This window comes from Bemisia tabaci, chromosome 3 (assembly GCF_918797505.1).
Source record: "Bemisia tabaci chromosome 3, PGI_BMITA_v3".
NCBI lineage: Eukaryota > Metazoa > Arthropoda > Insecta > Hemiptera > Aleyrodidae > Bemisia > Bemisia tabaci.
The window spans coordinates 43,554,924-43,560,923 of record NC_092795.1 but is presented as its reverse complement, the minus strand read 5'-3'; positions in this window follow the sequence as shown (position 1 = coordinate 43,560,923).

Below are 6,000 nucleotides of genomic sequence, written 5' to 3'. Positions count from 1 at the left end.
ACCCAGTGAAGAATACAAATGGAGGAGAGGGAGACGATCATCCTTTCTGTTCACCAGTAAATTGAAAAATGGGGTTGGAAATTCCTGTGAAAATCTCCCAGAGGTCTTCTTTAGAGGATAATTTGTTTATAAACCAAAATTTCAAACGTTCGTGACTTCCATAAAAAAACCTGATTTCGTCTCTAATTGGACCGCGTTAAACAGAAAGGAACCAAGCCACATCAGCTATTGCCGAATTGCTATTGCCAATTTAATTTTTTACATGAAAACGGTTCTGCGGATTCTCGTGCAAATTGCAGTGAAAATTCTCCATAGCTTGAAGCAAATTCCCGAAAAATTTCATAGGAATCCGCACAAATGTTCTCTCGTAAAAAATAGTATTGCGCGGTTAAATTTTGCAATAACTGATGTGGCTTGGTTCCTTTCTGTTGAACTCGGTTCAATTCAACACGCGCGTTTTACCAACCGATTTCTGAATCCGCAATAGCCACCCACAAATTGGCAGCTATGGAAAAATTCTTACCGTCGTTGAACTGAACCAGACTTCACCTGCAATGTTGACTTTGCAATTGTGCGCTTTTTCACGGAAACGTAATCCGTGCGTAGGCAAATATAAACAATATCAGTCTCCTTTCCCGGTGAGTTGCGACGCAATACTGCCGTGCTAAGGAAAAACGCCGTATGCGCCTTCAGACATTGCCAAGTTTCCTCCGATAAAAATCGAAAGTACTGGGGAAATTGTGAATATTATTTTCTCAATTTTTCAGACAATTTTGTACGCAATTTAATCTAAAAAATCTGAAAATTTCAAGAAAAAATATGCGTGAATTTAGTCAGAAGTATAGGTGTTATCAAGGGAAATTTGGCAACTCTCAAATGTTCATACGGCGTTTTTCCTTAGCATGGCAGAATACGACACAGCATTGACCGCCGCGCCGCATTGGACACTTTAAATCACTGCAATCATCGGATTAAGTCGATACTTTCCTCATTCCCTAGCTCCGTGACGAAAACTATCGATCCTTCGAGCTATCGAAAGTCGTTCGGTCGAGATTCGCGCTCGGTGGTTCTGGCAGTGAAAGCACTTTCTGCTCTCTCCCCCTTGAGCGGCCTCGTCGCTCCCGGTCCCGGCTCTGCTAAGTGCCCCACACGACGCTTAAAATATTCAAGGCTGCGTCCATGATCATTTTCAAGAGCCAATTCCGCATATTATGATCCGAGGGGACAATTGGACGGGGTGAGAAAGCGTCCATAAATTGCCAAACGCACTTTTTCGGAATTTTTGACCCTGTACCCCTTCGTAACGCTTCGTTGGGCAGCACAGTGGATCAAGTCAATAGGAGAGGTCGGACAAACACTGGAAAAAAAAACACATCGAATCTAGAGTCCAGACTCTTGAAAACATTGACAAGAAAAAATACTCTTGATTCAATCGGATTTTTGCTTGAATCAAAACGAAATCCGCTTAAATTAAGAGGCTTGGTTTTTTATTTAAGCTAGATTCTGATTGAATCAAGAGTGATTTTTCTTGTCTGTGTTTTTAAGAGTCTGGACTCTAGATCCAATGTGTTTTTTCCCGGTGTTTAGAAACTTTAAACGCTTTCAACTCCGTTTATACAAAACTTTGAGGTTCTAAAAGTGCATGGTTCCATTGGTTTCCTTGTGAAATTTTCTTCTAGTAGCACCCCTTAAAGTCCAAAATGTAACTAAATAAACATGAAAATTTGGAAATTTTAGTCAAATTTAAATGAAATTTCAAATTTTCTTATTCTTTGAAATTGTTGTAAGTATATATTATTAGTGATCTTAAAATGGAACGTCTAAGATCTTCGAAATATAATTATATCCATACCACTCCGATTATTTTTAGTACAAATGAGCACTATATTCCAATTTAGTCAAAAATTTCATGTCCGACCTCTCTAATTGACTCGATCCGCTGTGCGCAGCCCCGATATTACGTAACACTTGACGGACATTGAGATCATGGTACACTCTGATTCCTCGTTTGTGAATTGAATTTTAAATTTTTTTAAATTTCATCAACTGTAACGTGAACTTATTGTAAAAATATTATTTGGCTTCAGAGCATTTCATTGTAGCCCTGAGAGTTTTTAATAATTTTTTCTGGTAGATATTTTGATCGATGCAAAACACAACAATTTACGTGCCTAGTCGAATCCGTATACGTCCACTCTTATGGAAGCCACTGCGGCTAGCCTTTACTACTAAAACTAGATCACAAGTTGGCAGCATCAGTGGAACACGCTCTGCTGTCAAATTTAAATGAGATTTCAAATGTTCTTATTCTTTGAAATTGTTGTAAGTATATATTATTAGTGATCTTAAAATGGAACGTCTAAGAATATCTTCGAAATATAATTATATCCATACCACTCCGATCATTTTTAGTACAAATGAGCACTATATTCCATTTTCAATTGATCAAATTTTGATATCTGAATAGGACAATATTGAGGAAAATACTGAGGGTAGACACATTTTACAGTGCATCATTGGAGCAGACATTTTTTATGAAAACAAAACTGATCATGAGATAAATGCCTTCTTATTTTGGGCTGCATTCCATTAAGATTGGAATGATATGCTTTAATGATAAATGATAAAATAGGGGAGGGGGAATTATGGGCTATATGCTGCTTAGCAATAAGAGTATATTTTAAACATAACCGTTTTGAAATCGACGTAGTTAAGTTTTTAACCCTCCCTGCACCGAATATAATACTTTTATCATCAAGTGGATCTACATAACGATGATGAATGCGCCAAACCTTGTATCTTCGTTTGCAGCAAAATTCCTGCCATACTCAATTTTTTCTTTGAAAACGCGTAAATATAATTTCTAAAAAACTTCCTTGATTTGTTTTTATTGGTAGGTTATACTCTGTAGAAATCTCTGGCTATTGTTACTAGCTTTATTTCTCTTCGAAGAATTTAGAAGCGGGAATCTAGAAACACCGAAATAGATATGCGTTTACGGGACTTTATAGCCATTGATATAATTAAATTATGGTTTTTAAACACGATCATGAAGTCTCAAGATAAGCGTAGTGTTCAAGATTAGGAAAGAAATAATAAAACACGCTGGAAAAAAGCCTCTTGGATCTCACTGAAAAAAAAAAAAAAAGTGGCGTTGATTTAACATTCTGGATGTAAAAAGAGTGTGCGAGAACTCACAAAATGTCAAATTACCCATCGCGCGCACGGCAGTTAGTTCTACATCTTGACATTGCTAAAGTAACTGATATGGTAGTTAATTCAGTATCTTGTAAGTTCTCGCACAATTTTTTTACATCCAGAATGTTCAATCAACTTCACTTTTTTTCAGTGGAGTCTAGACTCTTGAAAAAATTGACAAGAAAAAATACTCTTGATTCGTTCGGATTTTTATTTAAATCAAAAGGAAATCCTCTCAACTTAACCTCAACAAAGCCTCTTAACTTAAGAGGCTTGCCTCACAATTCAAGCAAAAATCCGAATGGTTAAAGATCATTTTTACTTGACAATTTTTTTAAGAGTCTGACCCTCGATCCAAGAGACTTTTTTCCCCCAGTGTATACGTTTTTGCAAAAAAATAAATACGATGATGTGCATAATGCCTGTATATACTGGCAACCACGAATACTACGCAGTGAGACGAGATTCGGAAATTAAGTTAGGAGGAGACGTTTAATTCCGATCACCCCTCCTCGATTTGAACTGATTAGTCAGTTGAAATGGTTTCCCGTAGCCGCAGCGACTTGAAATAGCTTAATTAAGAACTCTACTTCTCCTGGAGTAACGGTGCTTCCGGCCTGGCTTCGAACACCTGAAATTTATTCGTCGAATTTATGAAGCTTTTATACGCTCATCTGCGCACATGTTTGTTTTTTATGCTCTGAAGTGTGTGACGTAATTATTTTGCTTCTGGATTTTTTTCGGAGTTCGGTTGAAGATGGCTCTTCATATTTTGTCACTGGTTGCGGTCCTATTATACTGCTGTATTAAGGAATAACGCTGTATGAGCATTTAGACCTCGCCAGATTTTTCTCACTAAAGAGCGAATTTACTGGGAAATTTTTAAATATTTTTATCCCAATTTTTCAGACAAGTTTACTTGTGATTTGATCTATTATACCAAAAAATATCAAGGAAAAAAAATGCTTTCCTCAAAAATATCGCCCGAGGGTGGAGGAGGAGTGGGGAGGGGAGATAAGGGGGGTGGAGGGGATAGTTAAGAAAGTTTACCCATTGAATATCTCTAGAAGTATTAATGTGAGGGGGAAAAAACAGACCGAACAACAGGCTGCGGGCTAAAGTGAAGGACTTTTACGATACGTCATTACACCGTTTTCAAAAATGCAAGGATCGGGTAGGTGGCTACGTCGAGAAGTAAGGTAAAAAGTCTTCAATCATTTTCACAACTTTCGTACCAAAAGAATAAATTGATTTTACTTCCTCGCGGACTTATACTCACGTTTTCTCTTAAACTCTACAGAGTGGTAAAAGTGGAAACGTTTGGACATGAGGTGGGTATGGAAAATCTGTCATTACTTCGCACGACGTGTACCAATTTTTTTTTAAAAAAAATCATAGCTTGTTAAAAATCTGATCATATGATCGCTTTAAAGCCGGTCTGGTTTTCTCCATAACATCAATACTTTTAGAGATATTCAATGAGTAAACTTACTTAAAAATCCACCGTCGTATTATGGAATCACTCGATAGTATGATTGCTTAAGGTTCATCGATATAAATGTTCATTTCGTCGGAAGACTAGCAACCTTGTTTTAAAATGTGATGCCCTTGCCCCATTCTAAACTTACTCGTGCACGTATGACATTCCAACTCATAATTAAGAGGTTATCAGCGCATAAGCTTCGTCCCCAATAAGCTCAGCGCCCATGGGGTAGCTGAGGGAATATGGAGTCCCTACCTTTTTCTAACTCACATTTGCGTGGAATTCCCCGTCAAGCGGTTTGTGGAAAGGCAATTAATAATTATGTTGCTATGCGATTTGAGCGTGCATGATAAGGGTTACCCGTGGAGGATATGGAATTCAATTTTTCAATAAAAATGACGGATCGCGGTGAAAAGCTCGGCCAATCAAGCCGCGCTGTAGCATTGAGCCGTCGTGATGTCCTGAAAGGTTAGATCCATATCTACGCGGACTCGCTCGTAAAAACAAACAGCCGGTGGGTGAATATTGTAGCTGGGACGGGGAGAAGGGAGACTGAATGTGCAACAACTGAACTTACTATTATTTCTATTTTCATTTCCCCCTATATCATGTCTGATTCCGTTTTTTTTCTTTCTCTCTATTTTTTTGTTTTGTTTTGTCATTTAGAGCTAAATCAAAATAGCTCTTCAGAAGAAGAGGGTAGGTAAACCAGGCACTTCTTCGAAACTCGCATGGCTCAGACATGCCCAACTGCAGTAAAATTACCGATTTTTTGTGTTGTCAAGAACAAAAGTATGTTAATGTCTCTAGGCTTTAGGCCTCAGGGCGTCAACTTTATATCCATGGTTATGGTGCGAAACCACGTATCTCCATGCATACTTACTTCCTGTCATACTTTCGGAAAATTAGTCAACTTAATTTCTTGGAATCCCTTTTGATTTTTTTTCACTCTGTAAGCAGAATATTTTGTATGAATTTCAAGCTATTAAGTTGGCTAGTTTTTAAGGTGAATACAGGGTCCGATTAGGGATGATTCAAGATTAGAGATAGCGCCACCAGTCACCACTGAGAATTTCACTTTCCATCGACGATTACTGAAATAATATTCCTCGAATTACAAAAAGCAGATCCACAAGATATAGATTAATTTTTGCTTGATTTTTTGAGCCAAAAATATTGGCTATTAGAATTACAAGCGCAGAGAAAGTACAGCTGAAACTTTCAGGTCAGAGGCGGCCGAGCGCGCAACGGAATCCCTCATGTTTTCTGTCTCTCTCTCTTTCCATTGCTGCAATGGGAATTACTTTCCGCCGTAAGAC